Source organism: Hyperolius riggenbachi, chromosome 9, assembly GCF_040937935.1.
Source record: "Hyperolius riggenbachi isolate aHypRig1 chromosome 9, aHypRig1.pri, whole genome shotgun sequence".
NCBI classification, from domain to species: Eukaryota; Metazoa; Chordata; class Amphibia; order Anura; family Hyperoliidae; genus Hyperolius; species Hyperolius riggenbachi.
In genome coordinates, this window is record NC_090654.1 from 68,993,165 (window position 1) to 69,017,929 (window position 24,765).

Below are 24,765 nucleotides of genomic sequence, written 5' to 3' on the forward strand. Positions count from 1 at the left end.
ATTCATTTTAATTTGAGTCAGACGGTCTGCATTTTCTGTGGAGAGGCGGATACGCCGATCTGTGATGATGCCTCCGGCAGCACTGAAACAGCGTTCCGACATAACGCTGGCTGCCGGGCAAGCCAGCACCTCTATTGCGTACATTGCCAGTTCGTGCCAGGTGTCTAGCTTCATGCCCGGTTTCAGGTCCAGCGGTGCCAGCCACAAATCCGTCTGTTCCTTTATTCCCCTCCAAATTTCCTCCCCTGTGTGCTGCTTATCCCCAAGGCAGATCAGCTTCAGCAACGCTTGCTGACGCATGCCAACAGCTGTGCTGCACTGCTTCCACGATCCTACTGCTGCTGGTGCTGGGTTAGCATTTCCGGATGAGGTACAGCTTTGAGATGCGTTGGAGGAGAAGGAGTCAGAGAGGTAGGTGCTGCTGTTGTTATCCAGCTGTTTGCGGCGTGGGCAACACCCGCGCCGTAGCAGGTGAGGAATCGCTGCCAGGCTCCACAAGGTTCACCCAGTGCGCGGTAAGGGAGATGTATCGACCCTGGCCGAACGCACTCGTCCAGGTGTCAGTGGTGAGGTGAACCTTGCAGGCAACGGCATTCTTCAAGCTTCGGGTTATTTAGCTGACCACGTGCTCATGCAACTCAGGCACTGCAGAGCGCGCAAAGTGGTAGCGGCTGGGAACAACGTAACGTGGGATGGCCACTGACATCATGCCCTTGAAGCTGTTTGTCTCCACCACTCGATATGGCAGCATTTCGCAGGCCAGAAGCTTGGCTATGCTGGCTGGCTGTTACTGCCACGGCCCGGGGGTCATTTGCTGGCAATTTCCTCTTGTGCTCAAACATCTCAGAGACAGACAACTCAACCGTAGCGCTGCACACCGAAGGGCTGTTGGTTGTTGTGTTTGATGAACACTGGGAGACCTCAAGAGCACTAGTCCGGAAAGTGACAGTGTCAGCATCGTCTGATGTTTGTGAATGTTGTGAACCACGCAATGGCTGGGCTACTGCTGCTGCTGAGGCGGGTCTGGTGGTGAGTCTGGTGAACCCAAGGGAGGCAGTGTTGCTGGTGGTACCCTGTCCTGCCGCGTTTGCCCACAGAGTGGGATGTTTGGATAGAATGTGGCGGCTCATGCTGGTGGTGGAGAGGTTGTTAATACTTTTCCCCCTGCTCAGGCGGGTCTTGCACACCTTGCAAATCGCCATGGTAACATCCTCAGTGCAGTCTTCAAAGAAAGCCCAGACTTTAACTGGCTGAGGACTCGGACCTCGTGCGTGATGTGCTGGTGCTGCTTAACCCACTGCTGGACGCTTGAGAGGTCATCCAAGTAATTATCTGGTCCTGTTCTTTTGGATCTGTGAGGGTTGTTGTCCTGGACAACATGGGCAGTATTGAGTGGGTTTTCTTGGGTGCTCCCCTGTGGCCTGTACGTGAACCGTCAGGGGAAACACCTCTTCCCTTGCCCCTCCCTCTTTCACCGGATTTCTTCCTCATTTCACTTATCCTTAAAGTACACGCTGACTGGCAGCAGTACAGTGGCAGTACAGAAATGCTATACAGTGGTGGGTGAGCGGTGTACCACTATTGTCAGCAGTGACACAGAGCACAATGCTATACAGTGGCGGGTGAGCGGTGTACTACTGTTCCCAGCAGACACAGAGTGGAAGTAAACACAATGCTATATAGTGTGGCTGAGCCGTGTACACAGAGTGGCATTAAACACAATGCTATATAGTCTGCTATATAGTCACCCCGAACAGGGTGATGTTCTGCAGAACCCGAACAGTGGCAAACACTGTTCGCCCAACACTACTGGGAGGGAACGCAGATTTTAGTACCTAAACACACGATACAACATGTTTTCCGGGGTCGGACTCTGAGGCACATACAGATGGTCCCGATCATCATCCTCATCATACAACTCTTCTCCTGAGTCTGACCCACCCACCACCTCTGCCACCCCAACATCCCCAGACACAGACCCCTCATCGTCCTCAACATTAACTTGGGATGCTGGCCTGAGCCAGACCTCCTCCTCCACATCAGGCCCCATCATCTCCTCAATGGCAGCCCTCATTAATCGCTCTGGCGACGGACTGATGGACACAACGTTCTCCTCCGGGGAGGGCTGCTGCTGACCACTGGCTGCTGGGGTGGATGTTATAGCTTGCGTGGGGCGTTGGCTGTTGCTGTTGTTGGGAGTGCTGCTCACAGCGGAGGTCTCTGGGGAACTCATGTTGAGCTCATATAGTGGTTGACGGTGAGTGGAGTATTACTGATCCCAGCAATATACACACTGACTGGCAGAGTACGCAATGCTATATAGTGTGGCTGAGCGGTGTACACAGAGTGGCAGTAAACACAATGCTATATAGTCTGGCTGAGCGAGCGGTGTACTACTGTTCCCAGCAGAATCAGAGTGGCAGTAAACAATGGTATATAGTCTGGCTGAGCGGTGTACACAGAGTGTCAGTAAACAATGGTATATAGTCTGGCTGAGCGAGCGGTGTACTACTGTTCCCAGCAGAATCAGAGTGGCAGTAAACAATGGTATATAGTCTGGCTGAGCGGTGTACACAGAGTGTCAGTAAACAATGGTATATAGTCTGGCTGAGCGGTGTACACACAATGCTATATAGTCTGCTATATAGTGTCAGTAAACAATGGTATATAGTCTGGCTGAGCGAGCGGTGTACTACTGTTCCCAGCAGAATCAGAGTGGCAGTAAACAATGGTATATAGTCTGGCTGAGCGGTGTACACAGAGTGTCAGTAAACAATGGTATATAGTCTGGCTGAGCGAGCGGTGTACTACTGTTCCCAGCAGAATCAGAGTGGCAGTAAACAATGGTATATAGTCTGGCTGAGCGGTGTACACAGAGTGTCAGTAAACAATGGTATATAGTCTGGCTGAGCGGTGTACACACAATGCTATATAGTCTGCTATATAGTGTCAGTAAACAATGGTATATAGTCTGGCTGAGCGAGCGGTGTACTACTGTTCCCAGCAGAATCAGAGTGGCAGTAAACAATGGTATATAGTCTGGCTGAGCGGTGTACACAGAGTTTCAGTAAACAATGGTATATAGTCTGGCTGAGCGGTGTACACAGAGTGTCAGTAAACAATGGTATATAGTCTGGCTGAGCGGTGTACACAGAGTGGCAGTAAACACAATGCTATATAGTCTGGCTGAGCGAGCGGTGTACTACTGTTCCCAGCAGAATCAGAGTGGCAGTAAACAATGGTATATAGTCTGGCTGAGCGGTGTACACAGAGTGTCAGTAAACAATGGTATATAGTCTGGCTGAGCGGTGTACACAGAGTGTCAGTAAACAATGGTATATAGTCTGGCTGAGCGGTGTACACAGAGTGGCAGTAAACACAATGCTATATACTCTGGCTGAGCGAGCGGTGTACTACTGTTCCCAGCAGACACAGAACAGTGAACAGAATGCTATATAGTGTGGCTGAGCGAGCGGTGTACCACTATTCCCAGCAGACACAGAACAGTGAACAGAATGCTATATAGTGTGGCTGAGCGGGCGGTGTACCACTATTCCCAGCAGACACAGAACAGTGAACAGAATGCTATATAGTGTGGATGAGCGAGCGGTGTACCACTATTCCCAGCAGACACAGAACAGTAAACAGAATGCTATATAGTGTGGCTGAGCGAGCGGTGTACCACTATTCCCAGCAGACACAGAACAGTGAACAGAATGCTATATAGTGTGGCTGAGCGAGCGGTGTACCACTATTCCCAGCAGACACAGAACAGTGCACAGAATGCTATATAGTGTGGCTGAGCGAGCGGTGTACCACTATTCCCAGCAGACACAGAACAGTAAACAGAATGCTATATAGTGTGGCTGAGCGAGCGGTGTACCACTATTCCCAGCAGACACAGAACAGTAAACAGAATGCTATATAGTGTGGCTGAGCGAGCGGTGTACCACTATTCCAAGCAGACACAGAACAGTGAACAGAATGCTATATAGTGTGGCTGAGCGAGCGGTGTACCACTATTCCCAGCAGACACAGAGTGGCAGTAAACAGAATGCTATATAGTGTGGCTGAGCGAGGTACACAGAGTGGCAGTAAACAGAATGCTATATAGTGTGGCTGAGCAAGCGGTGTACTACTATTCCCAGCAGACACAGAGTGGCAGTAAACAGAATGCTATATAGTGTGGCTGAGCGAGGTACACAGAGTGGCAGTAAACAGAATGCTATATAGTGTGGCTGAGCAAGCGGTGTACTACTGTTCCCAGCAGTGACACAATGACAGGGGGGACCCTGGCTAGCGTGGCTGGAGCGCGAACTACCCTGCCTGCCTACCCAAAGCTAAACCCACAGACAAATGGCGGAGATATGACGTGGTTCGGGTATTTATTTACCCGAACCACGTGACCGTTCGGCCAATCAGAGCGCGTTCGGGTCCGAACCACGTGACCCGTTCGGCCAATCACAGCGCTAGCCGAACGTTCGGGGAACGTTCGGCCATGCGCTCTTAGTTCGGCCATATGGCCGAACGGTTTGGCCGAGCACCGTCAGGTGTTCGGCCGAACTCGAACATCACCCGAACAGGGTGATGTTCTGCAGAACCCGAACAGTGGCGAACACTGTTCGCCCAACACTAGCCAGGAGCTCTCAGCCCCGACATTCTCAGGCAGAAGCTCCAGGAAGGAACAAGCAGTAATACCGGAGCTCCCCCTAGCGGCCGGTAGCAGGAATTACACAGTGAGGTAGGATGGATACGATACAATCAGATGTCTAGTAACAGAAATAGGTTTATGGCACCCATCCTGGGCTGGCCAATTACTTAAAAAAAAAACTGCCTTGAATTCGTTTTGGTAGCAAATATACATGGTCAGGGTCTTTATCCTGAGGGGGACTTTACCCTGAGCAGCGGTCATTGACCACAATGGGCTCTATTCTCAAAGAGCCAAATTTTCCGCAAAATTTTACCGCTATATTCCCGCCAGCGGTAAACTCCGCATTTTTTCCACATTTCACTAATATTTTCCGCATGTTTTTCGCATGCGGGAAAAAAAGATGCGGAAACAGCCATTATTCATGTGTTTAAAAAAAAAAAGTTAAAGTCCAGCAAGCACAGCCCTTAAGCCTCCACACTTCATTAAAGTCAATGGGATGCGGAATATATCACCTACTACTTGTAGGTGATGAAAAATCGGTAATTAACGACGAAATGATGCGCCTGAACATTTTTGAGAATTGATCTTTTATTGCGGAAAATACCGACTTTTGCGGAAATTTTTCCGCATGAATCCCGCACTTTTACCACACTTTTTCCGCATGCGGAAAAACATGCGGAACCTTTTCAGAATTTCAATGTGGCGGTGTTTTGGTCGGTAACTTCCCGCATGCACTTTACCGCATGCGGGAAGTCTTTGAGAATAGAGCCCAATGTCCCCTTGCAAATCTCTGCCTCTAAATCGAACCACAGCCTCGTCCCCCGCTAGTCCACAAAAAGCCCCACCTCCAATGTCTGTTATGCTCCGCCTACAGTCATATGCTTGTGTGCAGCTGGATGCAAACTTGGAGAGGTGAGTTAAAGGGAATCGTATTAAGTAAAAAAAAAAAAAAAAGAAATCAAACCAGGTTTAATTTACCTGGGGCTTCTACCAGCCCCCTGCAGCTGCCCTGTGCCCACGCTATCACTAAGCTGCCCTCCAGTCCCCCTCAGCGATCCTCTTCCAGACTGACTGGCCACTGCGCACATGCGGCTCCTCAATACAGTACATTTCAAATCGGCGCCGGTAGACTTGGGCGCAGGATACAGCGGTATATGGCTGATCCTGCTGCTGCACAAGTCCGGGCCATTTTAATTACTATTCCCCCTCCAGGCCGCCATGGATAGTGGGGGAATGAAATAATTTGGCTTCCAGCGATTGCTGGAGGCCGAATTATTGTGTTTTTTAAGCAACTTCGGCTCCGTCTTCTGACGGAGCCGACGTTACTCACTGAGCGCCGCTATAGACTGATAGCATCTCCAGCCCTCAGCCAGTGACAATGTGACAAACAGAACATGGCTGCCCTCATTGTATCATAGGAATAAATAATCATAAACTTTTGAAGCTGTTTGCAGCTAGATATGCTGTGTGAACTATCTAAACTTTAGATAAGATATATAAACAAGTTACTTGTTATAGTTAGTTTTTCATCTCTGATCCGCTTTCAAGAGGCACTTAAGCCTCAAACCTCATACTGCATGGAAGTAGTAAAATTGGCCAATCAGAATTGAAGCAGGCAGGTACAGGGAGTAGTCCTCATGCCCACTGTCCCCCCCCCCCCCCCGCCCCCTCCACATTCACTTCTATCCCCCTCTGCTCTCTCCTAGAAGCCAGCAAAAGCTGCTTCCGGGTCAGCAGCAGTGCGCAAGCGTTAGGCCCGGCAGCACACATCATTGTGCACAAGTCAATGACGCGCACACGCCGGGCCTAGTGCCTACCAACCCTGAAGCAGCTTCTGCTGGCATTTAGGAGAGAACAGAGGGGGATAGAGGTGAATGGGGGTGGGGGGGGGACAGTGAGCATGAGAACTGCTCCCTGTACGTGCCTGCTTCACTTCTGATCGACCAATTTTACTACTTCCGTGCAGTATGAGGTTTTACCTACACAGTCTGCTCATATTATGCAGTCTATTGGCCCTCACACTACATAGAGGTGGAAAAATGTGTCAATTATTGTCCAATCAAAACTGCATGTGTATATGCACCCTAAAGCTACGCACACACATGCGTCTGTCGTTATCCGCTGTTTCAGTTTCAACTGACGATCATTATGTGTGTACAGAGGCTGCAGATCGCTATTGCTCGGGCAACATTGAAGATCCGTCCTGTAGGATGTTTAACGATCCCCGATGCCTGAGCACAACTATTCACAATGCTTTTTACTAGCCCCGCCCATTAATTAAAGCACCTCCGTCATACGCTGATTGTTGTCCCTCTGCCCTCCTACATAGCAACAGAGCACATTGCTGGCCTCAAGGCTAGGGACGTGTCTGTACAACATCATTCCCCGAATTATTGTCCGAGGGATCGTTTCTCGATCTCTTATGGGTGACATTTCTCGCATGTGTGTACGTAGCTTCAGCGTATTGAAACCATAGCAGCCACCTTGTGGAATATGATCCAGCCCTACACACTGCCAGCTAAACTCCCCACCTCCCCTTCCCAAACTGCACCATAATATGGCTCAGCATCGCCCCATACACAGACCTCAGGTATATCGCTCAGCATCGCCCCATACACGGACCTCAGGTATAATATCGCTCAGCATCGCCCCATACACGGACCTCAGGTATAATATCGCTCAGCATCACCCCATACACAGACCTCAGGTATAATATCGCTCAGCATCACCCCATACACAGACCTCAGGTATAATATCGCTCAGCATCGCCCCATACACGGACCTCAGGTATAATATCGCTCAGCATCGCCCCATACACAGACCTCAGGTATAATATCGCTCAGCGTCACCCCATACACAGACCTCAGGTATAATATCGCTCAGCATGGCCCCATACACAGACCTCAGGTATAATGTCGCTCAGCATCACCCCATACACAGACCTCAGGTATAATATCGCTCAGCATCACCCCATACACAGACCTCGGGTATAATATCGCTCAGTATCGCCCTATACACAGACCTCAGGTATAATATTACTCAGCATCACCCCATACACAGACCTCAGGTATAATATCGCTCAGCATCGCCCCATACACAGACCTCAGGTATAATATCGCTCAGCATGGCTTCATACACAGACCTCAGGTATAATATCGCTCAGCATGGCCCCATACACAGACCTCAGGTATAATATCGCTCAGCATCGCCCCATACATAGACCTCATGTATAATATCGCTCAGCATCGCCCCATACACGGACCTCATGTATAATATCGCTCAGCATCACCCCATACACAGACCTCAGGTATAATATCGCTCAGCATCGCCCCATACACAGACCTCAGGTATAATATCGCTCAGCATCACCCCATACACAGACCTCAGGTATAATATCGCTCAGCATCACCCCATACACAGACCTCAGGTATAATATCGCTCAGCATCGCCCCATACACAGACCTCATGTATAATATCGCTCAGCATCGCCCCATACACAGAACTCAGGTATAATATCGCTCAGCATCACCCCATACACAGACCTCAGGTATAATATCGCTCAGCATCGCCCTATACACAGACCTCAGGTATAATATCGCTCAGCATCACCCCATACACAGACCTCAGGTATAATATCGCTCAGTATTGCCCCATACACGGACCTCAGGTATAATATCGCTCAGCATCGCCCCATACACAGACCTCAGGTATAATATCGCTCAGCATCACCCCATACACAGACCTCAGGTATAATATCGCTCAGTATCGCCCCATACACAGACCTCAGGTATAATATCGCTCAATATCGCCCCATACACAGACCTCAGGTATAATATCGCTCAATATCGCCCCATACACAGACCTCAGGTTATAGACACAGCCCAGAAGATCACAGTATGCCAGGTGACAGGCCCGAGATTCAGGTCAGGAGTCCTCTATTAAACATGATATCCCCAGCACCATTGCTAAGGGCTCAGCCACACTACAGAACACATGCATGAAAGCGATTTTGTGCATGCGTCTCCATCGCACGGAATGCACATCGAGGGGTCTCAAAGCGCAGACATTGGCAGCAGCAACACAGTAGAACCCATTGGGAAAACGCATTCGTTGTGTGATAAGATGTTCCCAGGCGCGTTATATCGCAATGCCAGGGAACGCACAGCTGTACGGTGAATAGTAACATGAAAGTCTATGGGCTTTCATGTAACCATGTGGATGGCACACTATGTGCAATGCGTCAAAACTGACAGCGCAGCACTTAGTGTGAATGAGCCCTAAGAAGAATTGCAGGTGATGTTTTATGACTCAGCAGCTGTGCAACTTGATCTGCAGTGTGATACAGCTGAACCAGTAAGGGCTCTTTCACACTAGGAGCTGCACTGTGCGTTTTGACGGATCCCTCCTAGACTGTGTTTAGGAAGGTAACATGAAAGCCTATTTGACTTTCATGTTAACTTTCACATTAGACAAAGCATTCCAGAGCAAATACGCTGTAACACATGTGGGAGCTTCGTAACGTCCAGCCTCGGCGTTCTCCCGTCGGGTGAATTAGAACTACCGCCACTAATGAGCGTTGCACCGCAACTTCCCGACTTTCATGCCGCAGGTAATAATGCGTGCACGAAATTGGTTCCTGCACACGTTCTGTGATGTGAAAGAGCCCTAATGATTGCTAGAGTTCAGGGAAAGAGATGGAGGTGAGCCCAGAGTTAGATAGCCCTCCTATAAGCTGAAGTGGACTGTGTTATCAATGTAAATATAGTCCACCAGAATGATAAGTCCACAGTAACAGCACAAAGGCAATGATTGTAAACCCAGTTGCAGAAACAAGTGTTAAATCATTGCATAAAAGCTGTGCTTTACCATTATACAGCCTGACAATATATGCTGTGCCTAGTATTAATCTTCTATCAATATACAGCATATATATTACAGTATAGTCAGCAATGCTATTGCATACATTACATATAGCACTGGCTGGGTGAGCTGGAAGCGCGAGGCATCTGCAACAGGTGAGGTGACCGGAAACACGCCCTCCGTGGACACAGCATGCTCAAGAGACTGACAGCCGGAGGAGGTGGACGAGTCTCCGCTCTGCACAGCCGAGGACGAGAATCCGCCTACCTTCTGGAGGCATCAAACGGAGCAGCCAGGAACCAGGATCGCGTATGTAAGCTGGCAGCATTGTGTGTGGAGCTCCCTCTTGTGGCCGGACTGTAAAAATGTCCATGGAACTTGTGTGCGGAGCTCCCCCGTGTGGCCGCTATAGAATGTCTTATTGATGTAAATAGATGCTGTTAGGAGCCAGTTCTATGGGAGCCCTCTGAGAACCTGTGTATGGTGTGAGTCTGGGGAATACAGTAGTTAGGCTGCTGGAAGGGACAGGGCGGCTGTATATGGATGCAAGTGGCTGCAGACTGAGCTGCACGTGATCAGGGGCGCTGATGCTGCACATGGCAGGCTGCTTAGGTAAACACAGTGCAATGGGGGTTTAATCATCAAAGCAAGGTGACTGCTGGGTACATCAGTGACTGCAGGGTAGGCCTGTGTTGGTGGCGCAGGTCACTGCAGGGAAGAAGTACTGTCCACAGCAGGCTGCCTGTGCTGCTCACCCCAACCCCCGACACTACAGGTGAATGGGGCCTCCCAAGCTTCCTGATACTGCCTCTGTAGTATGGCTGTAGGGCGCCTCTCACTGAGCAGACAGGAGTGCTCTCCCTGCCGCCCAGCAGCTCATACTGGTACTTTTCATTGCATTTTATAACGTAACAATCACAAAACCAGCAACAGATAGCCTCAGCAAAATGCACCACACTGCGTTTGGTGATTTTCAGTGTATACAGGCCTTAAATCTACAGATATTTTACTATATGCTTCTCTGGGTGCACCAGCAGCATTGAGGAGGGGAGGAGCAGCGACATACTGAAGGGCAGGCCAGTGTGTCAGTGCCAAGCTGTGGCTAACAAGGTGACAGCTTCTGCTGTATTGTTTGGAGATTAGGGGGTGGAGCTGCCCAGTCTGACAGCACTAAGGCCTCTATTCATAAAACAAAAGTGGAGAAAAAACTCGTGGAGGTAAAATACCCCAGCGGTATTTTAGACTTCTGGGTGGTCATTCATAAAAATCTTGCCAGCTGTGATACAAGTGCGGAGATCTCCCACTGAAGGCTGACGGTAAGCTGTCGGAAGGCATGCGGAAACACTGAAGCCGGCAGTCCCTCCGTGCGCTGCTCTCTCTGGGAGGTCTGTCCCATTCACTTTCATGTAATCCGAACTCTTCTCGCTACATCAGAGGAAGCAGCATTTCCCGTCCGCATACCACTTCCTCTAATGTTTATGAACTGACATTTTGTAACTTTTTCTAGATAAATCTAGAAAAACACAGCACAAGGCGGAAATTTCTCGCTCTGCTGGGGAATTGTAGCTTATCATGCGGAAACAGCTTTTATGAATGCCCATTTTGCTAAATGGACGGGAAAGTCAGCTGTTTTGAGCGTTAAACTGGCGGAAAAAGTTTTATGAATAGAGGCCTAAGAAGGGGAGGAGCAGCCACATTCTAAGGGGCGGGTCAGAGTACTCTAAACAGCCGAGCCCTGTGTATATCACATAACCCCAGCATTGCAGATAGAGGGAAAGTAACTTTGGGTGCATACACACATCCAAAATTGATTGGCCAATTGCTAGCCACTTTTACCACCTCAATGTAGAGTGAGAGACTTTAAATACTAAGACCAGCTTGTGCAAGTAAGCCTCTCATACGACATGGCCGTGATAAAATTGGCCAATCAAAATTGGATGTGTGTACCAAGCTTGAGTGTGGATAGGCATATGCACTTCACTGAGTACATAGCTGCATGATGCATGTACAGCAGAATATACAGCGCAGCACACGCTCCCTCACCTTTCCCTATTGCACATAATGCCTCACCTCCATCCACTAGCATTGTCACAGCAATAGCAGAGGGGCGTGGTCACGTGTCACTGCAGGTGCCATCCTCAGCGGTACACGTGAGGCCCACCTGCACACATGCGTCACAATAGCTTCTATGACGTCACCCAGGCACTCATCCTCCTCGCAGACAGAGCTGCGGCAGCATTAGAGACAGACGTGCTGCGTCTCTCTCTGTATCCCCGATAGCCAGGAGCTCTCAGCCCCGAAATTCTCCGGCAGACGCTCCAGGAAGGAACAAGCAGTTATCCCGGAGCTCCTCCTAGCGGCCGGTAGCAGGAATTACACAGTGAGGTAGGATAGAGGCGATAGCATTAGATTTCTAATAACAGAAATGGGTTTATGGCAGCTATCCTGAGCTGATCGATTACTTAAGAAAAACATAACAAACTGCCTTGAATTCCTTTTGATAGCAAATATACATGATCGGTGTCTTTATCCTGAGGGGGACTTTACCCTGTCTCTGCTCACAGATCCACACAGTGTGAGAGACCAGAAATCTTAGGTGGTGCTTTTCATTTTTAACCTGTGAAAGGTAGGAAGATCATATTTTCCTACAGTGTCAGGTTAGAAATTGGGCGTGGCAATTGAGATGCAAATAATTATGAGTTGATGCAGGTTTTGTATGCACATTTATGCAGTTTGAAAATGGACCAATAGAATCCTGACAAGCTGGAATTCCAGTGGTAATTTTTTTTAGCAGCATACAAAGTTTGCATCAGGTTGGAATTCTTTGCATCTCATTGACCTTAACCTAGTTCTAAAAAAAATAATTCTAAGATGATGTAGAATTATGTGAATGTATGCATTTTAAAAATGGACCAATAGTATTCCACCTTGGGGGAATGTAATAGGCCAATTTTTAAGATGCATAATTCTGCATCAATTCAGAATTATTTCCCACCTCCTCAAGTGATAGGTATTACGTCAGGTATTATCCCACTTGTTTCTTCCTGTCTGGTTATGGGATGATCTGGGTCAGAATGAGGATGATCAATGAGATGCAAATAGTTCTGAGTTGATGCAGAATTATGCAAACTTTAGTAAGCAATCAAATCCCACCTAGCCTTCCTTTATTTGGTCAAGCCATATATTTGCATTAGAGTTGCATAATTTTGCACCAACTTGGCTTTATTTGCATCAAATTGCCCATCTCCAATACAGAACAGACTATCAATGAAATTCAAACAATCCTGATGTGCTGCAATCCTGATGTGTTTCCAGATTAAAAAAAAAATCACCAACCAGATACAGCTGTTTTATGTATTACCTGATGACCTCACAATACTCAACTTGGGTATAAAAAGAGGATGCTGGGATTACCTTATAACCTCACAATACTCAGCTGGATAAAAATAGAGGATGCTGGGATTACCTGATGGCCTCACAATACTCAGCTGGGTATAGATAGAGGATGCTGGGATTACTTGATGGCCTCACAATACTCAGCTAGGAGGATGCTGGGATTTCTTTATGGCCTCACAATACTAAGCTGGGTATAGATAGAGGATGCTGGGATTACCTGATGGCCTCACAATACTCAGCTGGGTATAGATAGAGGATGCTGGGATTACTTGATGGCCTCACAATACTCAGCTAGGAGGATGCTGGGATTTCTTTATGGCCTCACAATACTAAGCAGGGTATAGATAGAGGATGCTGGGATTTCTTTATGGCCTCACAATACTAAGCTGGGTATAGATAGAGGATGCTGGGAGTCTCTGGCACACGCCCTCTCAGGTGGTGCTTTTCACTGCTGTTCTAGTCTGGATACACATTGGGGAAGAGGGAGGAATGGAAAGCAGCTCCTGGTCACTCTGTAGTACTGGAGGCCAGGTGCAGGATTCTGCAGAGAATACATCTTGTAAGACAGTCCTGCAGCACTACAAATGGAAGAGGCACCCAAAGTCATTTATCACCACCATTCACAAATGATTGACAACTGTATATGGCCCTAAAATAATGGTCACACTCAATAGTAGTCTGATGTCACAACTTAAAGGATGACAAGGTGGCGATAATTTTCCAGTTCTTTCATATAACAGAGAAACAAACTCCAACTTAGGCCATTCCCTCATCAGTCTTTGGCCAAGTTTTGCTCCTCATTAGGTAACCTAAAAACACATCACCTCTTGGTATACATATTGTTTACTACCCCATCCTCCCATTCCCGTAGATAGGAAGCTCACAAGGACACGGCTCTCTCACCATTTTGTGTGTAATGTGTTCTACATTTTATTCATCATGTAAAATTTGTCACTGTACTTACTTTGTCAACCAATTCTGTATTTTGAGCCAGTGTTTATTTATGATGTTTACCAATTTCTGTATTACAATGAACTCTATGTTTTTCCTTACTTTGTATCGCACACAGAAATTTGTTGGCATTTGGGGTGCTTTTGGTGGGGAACGTTTTTGCTCTTTGCTGATAGCCGGTATTCAGCAAAGCACTTTGGTAAATCCCTGCAGTGCTTGCGATGTGCATATATAGCAAAGACGCACTCCATACAACATTTTGCTGGCAGTTGGAATGCAATTCCCATTCTTTGGAATAGTAATCGAAAACATGGAGCCACAATCGTGCAAAAAAAAAATCACACTCCACAGGCGATTGCGATTTGCCTTTTGCGATCCCAGTGTTAAACCAGGCCTTAGGGGGAAAAGCTGGATCCCAATTATTTATCAGGTGGTCGTTGTGTTCCCCGACTTTGCACTTGAGGGTGTAAGAGTGGTACCCCTTAAGACCAACTATCCCCCTCTTTCCTCTCCAAAACGCCATCCCCTATTCCTCTCTCACTCCTATTCCCTAACCCGCCCTAATAGAGTCTACCTTACCATGGTGTGCCGGCTTAAAATCCTATTGGCCAAAATGTGATTTAGTTTTAGCCAACTGGATTAGCCAAAGGACTCTGTTAAAAAAAAGAATATATTGAACTATCTTAGATGGAGATTAACTAATTAGGGCCTTTTTTTATTAAACACATTTCGATTTAAAAATTGTATCATTCACATTCTTCCAATAGCAACAGCACGGCGATGAACATGTAAATTGCATTGCCGGGTTTTTGCTAGTGCAATTGGTATTTTCCAGAATTACAATTGTTGGCCTGCATCTCTTTTTGTTTTGTTTGCGTTTCTATGCTTTGTACCTTTTGGTGAGGATTGGTATGGCTATGGGGAGGAGGAGGCCATTATTAGAATTTGGGGGTATATTTAAATCATTTTAAATATGCCCCTGAGTTCTACTCTGCAGGTTGCAACAATTTCTAATCACCAATCAAGTTCTCTTAAGGGCCAGTTCACACTTGGGGTGCTTTGGTGGGTAGTGTTTCTCTTCTGTGCTGATAGCCGGTATTCAGCAAAGCACTGCAGTAAATCCTTGCAGTGCCTGTGATGTGCGTATATCGCAAAAGTGCACTGCATGCAACATTTTGCTGGCAGTTAGAACACCATTCTCATTCTCTGGAATGAGACCGAAAAACGCAATCACTGCAACATGGAGCCAAAATTGCTTGGTAATAATGCAATCACACTCCATAGGCGATTGCGATTTGCCTTTTGCGATCCCAGTGTTGAACCCGGCCTAAGGGGGACCAGCTGGATCCCAATTATTTATCAGGTGGTCGTTGTGTTCCCCTACTTTGCATTTGAGGGTGTAAGAGTGGTACCCTTAAGACCACTTATCCCTATCTTCCCTCTCCAAAACGCCATTCCCTATTCCTCTCTCACTCCCATCCCCTAACCCGCCCTAATAGAGTCTACCTTACCATGGTGGGCCGGCTTTCAATTCTATTGGCCAAAATGTGATTTCGTTTGAGCCAACTGGATTAGCCAAAGGACTCTGTTAAAAAAAGAATATAATAAACTATCTTAGATGGAGATTAACTAATTAGCACCCTTTTTTATTAAGCATGTTTCGATTTAAAAATTGTATCATTTACATTTTTCCAATAGCAACAGCACGGCGATGAACATGTGAATTGCATTGCCGGGTTTTTGCTAGTGCAATTGGTGTTTTCCAGAATTACAATTGTTGACCTGCATCTTTTTTTGTTTTGTTTGCAGTTCTATGCTTTGTACCTTTTTGGTGAGGATTGGTATGGCTATGGGGAGGAGGAGGCCATTATTAGAATTTGGGGGTATATTTAAATCATTTTAAATACGCCCCTGAGTTCTACTCTGCAGGTTGCAACAATTTGTAATCACCAATAAAGTTCTCTTAAGGGCCAGTTCACACTTGGGGTGCTTTAATAAGTATTTTTTCTGCTCTTTGCTGATAGCCGGTATTCAGCAAAGCACTGTGGTAAATCCTTGCAGTGCCTGTGATGTGCGTATATCGCAAAAGTGCACTGCGTGCAACATTTTGCTGGCAGTTAGAACGTCATTCTCATTCTCTGGAATGAGACCGAAAAACGCAATCACTGTAACATGGAGCCAATATTGCTTGGGAGAAATGCAATTACACTCCATAGGCGATTGCGATTTGCCTTTTGCGATCCCAGTGTTGAACCCGGCCTAAGGGGGACCAGCTGGATCCCAATTATTTATCAGGTGGTCGTTGTGTTCCCCAACTTTGCACTTTATGGTGTAAGAGTGGTACCCCTTAAGACCACCTATCCCCATCTTCCTTCTCCAAAACGCTATCCCCTATTCTTCTCTCACTCCCATTCTCTAACCCGCCCTAATAGAGTCTACCTTACCATGGTGGGCCGGCTTTCAATCCTATTGGCCAAAATGTGATTTAGTTTTAGCCAACTGGATTAGCCAAAGGACTCTGTTAAAAATAGAATATTATAAACTATCTTAGATGGAGATTAAGTAATTAGGGCCCTTTTTTATTAAGCACGTTTCGATTTAAAAATTGTATTGTTCCCATTTTGCCAATAGCAACAGCACGGCGATGAACATGTGAATTGCATTGCCGGGTGTTTGCTAGTGCCATTGGTATTTTCCAGAATTACAATTGTTGGCCTGCATCTTTTTTTGTTTTGTTTGCGTTTCTATGCTTTGTACCTTTTTGGTGATGATTGGTATGGCTATGGGGAGGAGGAGGCCATTATTAGAATTTGGGGGTATATTTAACTCATTTTAAATCTGCCCCTGAGTTCTACTCTGCAGGTTGCAACAATTTGTAATCACCAATAAAGTTCTCTTAAGGGCCAGTTCACACCTGGGGTGCTTTAATAAGGGGTTTTTCTGCTCTTTGCTGATAGTCGGTATTCAGCAAAGCACTGCGGTAAATCCTTGCAGTGCCTGTGATGTGCGTATATCGCAAAAGTGCACTGCGTGCAACATTTTGCTGGCAGTTAGAACACCATTCTCATTCTCTGGAATGTGACTGAAAAACTCAATCACTGCCACATGGAGCCACAATTGCTTGGTAGAAAAGCAATCACACTCCATAGGCGATTGCGATTTGCCTTTTGCGATCCCAGTGTTGAACCCGGCCTAAGGCGGACCAGCTGGATCCCAATTATTTATCAGGTGGTCGTTGTTTTCCCCGACTTTGCACTTGAGGGTGTAAGAGTGGTACCCTTTAAGACCACCTATCCTTCTCTTCCCTCTCCAAAACGCTATCCCCTATTCCTCTCTCACTCCCATTCCATTACCTGACCTAATAGAGTCTACCTTACTATGGTGGGCCGGCTTACAATCCTATTGGCCAAAATGTGATTTCGTTTTAGCCAACTGGATTAGCCAAAGGACTATGTTAAAAAAAGAATATAATAAACTATCTTAGATGGATATTAACTAATTAGCTCCCTTTTTTATTAAGCATGTTTCGATTCAAAAATAGTACCGTTTACATTTTTCCAATAGCAACAGCACGGTGATGAACATGCGAATTGCATTGCCGGGTTTTTGCTAGTGCAATTGGTATTTTCCAGAATTACAATTGTTGGCCTGCATCTTTTTTTGTTTTGTTTACATTTCTATGCTTTGTACCTTTTTGGTGAGGATTGGTATGGCTATGGGGAGGAGGAGGCCATTATTAGAATTTGGGGGTATATTTAAATCATTTTAAATATGCCCCTGAGTTCTACTCTGCAGGTTGCAACAATTTGTAATCACCAATAAAGTTCTCTTAAGGGCCAGTTTACACTTGGGTTGCTTTAATAAGTAGTTTTTCTGCTCTTTGCTGATAGCCGGTATTCAGCAAAGCACTGCGGTAAATCCTTGCAGTGCCTGTGATGTGCGTATATCGCAAAAGTGCACTGCGTGCAACATTTTGCTGGCAGTTAGAAGCCATTCTCATTCTCTGGAATGAGACAGAAAAACGCAATCACTGTAACATGGAGCCACAATTGCTTGGTAGAAATGCAATTACACTCCATAGGTGATTGCGATTTGCCTTTTGCAATCCCAGTGTTGAACCCGGCCTAAGGGGGACCAGCTGGATCCCAATTATCTATAAAGTGGTCGTTGTGTTCCCCAACTTTGCACTTGATGGTGTAAGAGTGGTACCCCTTAAGACCACCTATCCCCATCTTCCCTCTCCAAAACGCTATCCCCTATTCCTCTCTCACTCCCATTCCATTACCCGACCTAATAGAGTCTACCTTACTATGGTGGGCCTGCTTACAATCCTATTGGCCAAAATGTGATTTAGTTTTAGCCAACTGGATTAGCCAAAGGACTCTGTTAAAAAAAGAATATAATAAACTATCTTAGATGGAGATTAACTAATTAGTGCCCTTTTTTATTAAGCATGTTTCGATTTAAAAATTGTATCGTTTACATTTTTCCAATAGCAACAGCACGGCAGTGAACATGTAAATTGCATTGCCGAGTTTTTACTAGTGCAATTGGTATTTTCCAGAATTACAATTGTTGGCCTGCATCTTTTTTTGTTTTGTTTGCGTTTCTATGCTTTGTACCTTTTTGGTGAGGATTGGTATGGCTATGGGGAGGAGGAGGCCATTATTAGAATTTGATGGTATATTTAAATCATTTTAAATATGCCCCTTAGTTCTACTCTGCAGGTTGCAACAATTTGTAATCACCAATAAAGTTCTCTTAAGGGCCAGTTCACACTTGGGGTGCTTTAATAAGTAGTTTTTCTGCTCTTTGCTGATAGCCGGTATTCAGCAAAGCACTGCGGTAAATCCTTGCAGTGCCTGTGATGTGCGTATATCGCAAAAGTGCACTGCGTGCAACATTTTGCTGGCAGTTAGAAGCCATTCTCATTCTCTGGAATGAGACAGAAAAACGCAATCACTGTAACATGGAGCCACAATTGCTTGGTAGAAATGCAATTACACTCCATAGGTGATTGCAATTTGCCTTTTGCAATCCCAGTGTTGAACCCGGCCTAAGGGGGACCAGCTGGATCCCAATTATTTATCAGGTGGTCGTTGTGTTCCCCGACTTTGCACTTGATGGTGTAAGAGTGGAACCCTTTAAGACCACCTATCCTCCTCTTCCCTCTCCAAAACGCTATACTCTATTCCTCTCTCACTCCCATCACCTAACCCGCCCTAATAGAGTCTACCTTACCATGGTGGGCCGGCTTACAATCCTATTGGCCAAAATGTGATTTAGTTTTAGCCAACTGGATTAGCCAAAGGACTCTGTTAAAAATAGAATATAATAAACTATCTTAGATGGAGATTAACTAATTAGCGCCCTTTTTTATTAAGCATGTTTCGATTTAAAAATTGTATCGTTTACATTTTTCCAATAGCAACAGCACGGCGATGAACATGTGAATTGCATTGCCGGGTTTTTGCTAGTGCAATTGGTATTTTCCAGAATTACAATTGTTGGCCTGCATCTTTTTTTGTTTTGTTTGCAGTTCTATGCTTTGTACCTTTTTGGTGAGGATTGGTATGGCTATGGGGAGGAGGAGGCGATTATTAGAATTTGGGGTATATTTAAATCATTTTAAATACGCCCCTGAGTTCTACATTGCAGGTTGCAACAATTTGTAATCAACAATAAAGTTCTCTTAAGGGCCAGTTCACACTTGGGGTGCTTTTATAAGTAGTTTTTCTGCTCTTTGCTGATAGCCGGTAGTGTTGGGCGAACAGTGTTCGCCACTGTTCGGGTTCTGCAGAACATCACCCTGTTCGGGTGATGTTCGAGTTCGGCCGAACACCTGACGGTGCTCGGCCAAACCGTTCGGCCATATGGCCGAACTAAGAGCGCATGGCCGAACGTTCCCCGAACGTTCGGCTAGCGCTGTGATTGGCCGAACGGGTCACGTGGTTCGGACCCGAACGCGCTCTGATTGGCCGAACTGTCACGTGGTTCGGGTAAATAAATACCCGAACCACGTCATATCTCCGCCATTTGTCTGTGGGTTTAGCTTTGGGTAGGCAGGCAGGGTAGTTCGCGCTCCAGCCACGCTAGCCAGGGTCCCCCCCAGTCATTGTGTGTCGCTGCTGGGAACAGTAGTACACCGCTCGTTCAGCCACACTATATAGCATTCTGTGTACTGTTCTGTGTCTGCTGGGAACAGTAGTACACCGCTCGTTCAGCCACACTATATAGCATTCTGTGTACTGTTCTGTGTCTGCTGGGAACAGTAGTACACCGCTCGTTCAGCCACACTATATAGCATTCTGTGTACTGTTCTGTGTCTGCTGGGAACAGTAGTACACCGCTCGTTCAGCCACACTATATAGCATTCTGTGTACTGTTCTGTGTCTGCTGGGAACAGTAGTACACCGCTCGTTCAGCCACACTATATAGCATTCTGTGTACTGTTCTGTGTCTGCTGGGAACAGTAGTACACCGCTCGTTCAGCCACACTATATAGCATTCTGTGTACTGTTCTGTGTCTGCTGGGAACAGTAGTACACCGCTCGTTCAGCCACACTATATAGCATTCTGTGTACTGTTCTGTGTCTGCTGGGAACAGTAGTACACCGCTCGTTCAGCCACACTATATAGCATTCTGTGTACTGTTCTGTGTCTGCTGGGAACAGTAGTACACCGCTCGTTCAGCCACACTATATAGCATTCTGTGTACTGTTCTGTGTCTGCTGGGAACAGTAGTACACCGCTCGTTCAGCCACACTATATAGCATTCTGTGTACTGTTCTGTGTCTGCTGGGAACAGTAGTACACCGCTCGTTCAGCCACACTATATAGCATTCTGTGTACTGTTCTGTGTCTGCTGGGAACAGTAGTACACCGCTCGTTCAGCCACACTATATAGCATTCTGTGTACTGTTCTGTGTCTGCTGGGAACAGTAGTACACCGCTCGTTCAGCCACACTATATAGCATTCTGTGTACTGTTCTGTGTCTGCTGGGAACAGTAGTACACCGCTCGTTCAGCCACACTATATAGCATTCTGTGTACTGTTCTGTGTCTGCTGGGAACAGTAGTACACCGCTCGTTCAGCCACACTATATAGCATTCTGTGTACTGTTCTGTGTCTGCTGGGAACAGTAATACACCGCTCGTTCAGCCACACTATATAGCATTCTGTGTACTGTTCTGTGTCTGCTGGGAACAGTGGTACACCGCTCGTTCAGCCACACTATATAGCATTCTGTGTACTGTTCTGTGTCTGCTGGGAACAGTAGTACACCGCTCGTTCAGCCACACTATATAGCATTCTGTGTACTGTTCTGTGTCTGCTGGGAATAGTGGTACACCGCTCGTTCAGCCACACTATATAGCATTCTGTGTACTGTTCTGTGTCTGCTGGGAACAGTAGTACACCGCTCGTTCAGCCACACTATATAGCATTCTGTGTACTGTTCTGTGTCTGCTGGGAATAGTGGTACACCGCTCGTTCAGCCACACTATATAGCATTCTGTGTACTGTTCTGTGTCTGCTGGGAACAGTAGTACACCGCTCGTTCAGCCACACTATATAGCATTCTGTGTACTGTTCTGTGTCTGCTGGGAATAGTGGTACACCGCTCGTTCAGCCACACTATATAGCATTCTGTGTACTGTTCTGTGTCTGCTGGGAACAGTAGTACACCGCTCGTTCAGCCACACTATATAGCATTCTGTGTACTGTTCTGTGTCTGCTGGGAACAGTAGTACACCGCTCGTTCAGCCACACTATATAGCATTCTGTGTACTGTTCTGTGTCTGCTGGGAACAGTAGTACACCGCTCGTTCAGCCACACTATATAGCATTCTGTGTACTGTTCTGTGTCTGCTGGGAACAGTAGTACACCGCTCGTTCAGCCACACTATATAGCATTCTGTGTACTGTTCTGTGTCTGCTGGGAATAGTGGTACACCGCTCGTTCAGCCACACTATATAGCATTCTGTGTACTGTTCTGTGTCTGCTGGGAACAGTAGTACACCGCTCGTTCAGCCACACTATATAGCATTCTGTGTACTGTTCTGTGTCTGCTGGGAACAGTAGTACACCGCTCGTTCAGCCACACTATATAGCATTCTGTGTACTGTTCTGTGTCTGCTGGGAATAGTGGTACACCGCTCGTTCAGCCACACTATATAGCATTCTGTGTACTGTTCTGTGTCTGCTGGGAATAGTGGTACACCGCTCACCCGTCACTGTATAGCATTGTGCTCTGTGTCGCTGCTGGGAATAGTGGTACTGTATAGCATTTCTGTACTGCCACTGTACTGCTGCCAGTCAGCGTGTACTGTAAGGATAAGTGAAATGAGGAAGAAATCCGGTGAAAGAGGGAGGGGCAAGGGAAGAGGTGTTTCCCCTGACGGTTCACGTACAGGCCACAGGGGAGCACCCAAGAAAACCCACTCAATACCGCCCATGTTGTCCAGGACAACAACCCTCACAAATCCAAAAGAACAGGACCAGATAATTACTTGGATGACCTCTCAAGCGTCCAGCAGTGGGTTAAGCAGCACCAGCACATCACGCACGAGGTCCGAGTCCTCAGCCAGTTACAAGGAGCCAGTGGGCACAAAGCTGACACAACCGGCAGCGACACCACGCACACAACTGCCAGATAACCAGTCCGATGAATTACCTCAGGACACAATGGGGTATTCGCAGGAGCTATTCCCAGCCCAACAAACTTCCACCTTTCAAAGGTCAATGGAGGAACAGCCAGAAATGTTGTGCCTGGATTCACAACCGTTAACTGTGGGAAATGCACCGCGCACTGAAATACAAGGCGAGTCCGAAGAGGACTCGGAAACCCAAATCCCAGAGCAATTTGGGCAGGAGGGGTTGCAATTGCAGGAGGTCGGCCGACAAGATCTGGAAGACGACGTTGGAGTGTGCTGCGCAGAGGTTGTTGTGGGGAGCTCTACTCCACGGCGGTGGCCCACAATGACATATGACGAGTTTGAGGAGATGGAAGAGGAGGGTATGGACAATGTGGACAGAGACCCAGATTTTGTTTGTGAACGAGAACATCGCCGTCGTAGCAGCAGCACAGATGAGTCTGTTGAAGAACACACTGCTGCACGAGTTCGCCTTGTGCCACAAGGTAGGCGGCGCGCAATTTCAGGCACCACAAGCGTGGAAGTTCAAGTGAGAGGCAAAAGAGGAGCAAACAGAAATCGCCAGCAAGGAGGCAGGTGCTCCAAAGTCTGGGCTTTCTTTGAAGACTGCACTGAGGATGTTACCATGGCGATTTGCAAGGTGTGCAAGACCCGCCTGAGCAGGGGGAAAAATATTAACAACCTCTCCACCACCAGCATGAGCCGTCACATGCTATCCAAACATCCCACTCTTTGGGCAAACGCGTCAGGACAGGGTACCAGAAACAACACTGCCTCCCTTGGGTTCACCAGACCCGCCTCAGCAGCAGCAGTAGCCCAGCCATTGCGTGGTTCACAACATTCACAAACATCAGACGACGCTGACACTGTCACTTTCCGGAGTAGTGCTCTTGAGGTCTCCCAGTGTTCATCAAACACAACAACCAACAGCCCTTCCGTGTGCAGCGCTACGGTTCAGTTGTCTGTGTCGGAGATGTTTGAGCGCAAGAGGAAATTGCCAGCAAATGACCCCCGGGCCGTGGCAGTAACAGCCAGCATAGCCAAGCTTCTGGCCTGCGAAATGCTGCCATATCGATTGGTGGAGACAAACAGCTTCAAGGGCATGATGTCAGTGGCCATCCCACGTTACGTGGTTCCCAGCCGCTACCACTTTGCACGCTCTGCAGTGCCTGAGTTGCATGAGCACGTGGTCAGCAAAATAACCCGAAGCTTGAAGAATGCCGTTGCCTGCAAGGTTCACCTCACCACTGACACCTGGACGAGTGCGTTCGGCCAGGGTCGATACATCTCCCTTACCGCGCACTGGGTGAACCTTGTGGAGCCTGGCAGCGATTCCTCACCTGCTACGGCACGGGTGTTGCCCACGCCACAAACAGCTGCACCGCCGTCCCTCCCACTGGATAACAACAGCAGCACCTACCTCTCTGACTCCTTCTCCTCCAACGCATCTCAAAGCTGTACCTCATCCGGAAACGCTAACCCAGCAGCAGTAGGATCGTGGAAGCAGTGCAGCACAGCTGTTGGCATGCGTCAGCAAGCGTTGCTGAAGCTAATCTGCCTTGGGGATAAGCAGCACACAGGGGAGGAAATTTGGAGGGGAATAAAGGAACAGACGGATTTGTGGCTGGCACCGCTGGACCTGAAACCGGGCATGGTTGTGTGTGATAATGGGAGTAATCTCATTCGCGCTTTAAGGTTGGCTAAGCTGACACACATCCCTTGCCTGGCGCACGTGATGAACCTAGTAGTTCAGCGGTTCCTGAGGACATACCCAGGCGTGCCCGATCTGCTGTTGAAGGTGCGTCGAGTGTCCAAACATTGTAGAAATTCCAGTACTGCTTCGGGGGCACTCGCCAAGATGCAGGAGCGCTTCAATCTCCCCCACCATCGCTTGCTGTGTGATGTCCCTACGCGCTGGAATTCTACGCTGCACATGCTAGCCCGCTTTTGCGAGCAGAAGAGTGCAGTGGTCCAGTACATGACGGCGCAGTACCGAGGCGCATCCGGCCAGCTGCCAAGCTTCTGTGGATCCGATTGGGCCAACATGTTGGACCTCTGCCAAGTCCTCCAAAATTTTGAGCAATCCACGTTGCTTGTGAGCAGTGACAACTCTTCAGTCAGCATTACCATACCACTGCTGTGTTTACTGAAGAGGTCGATGTTAAAAATCAAGGAAACAGCTGTCATGATGCAACTGGGGGAATCTGAAGGAGAAAACGATCAGCGTGATGGTACCAACATCAGGCCATCC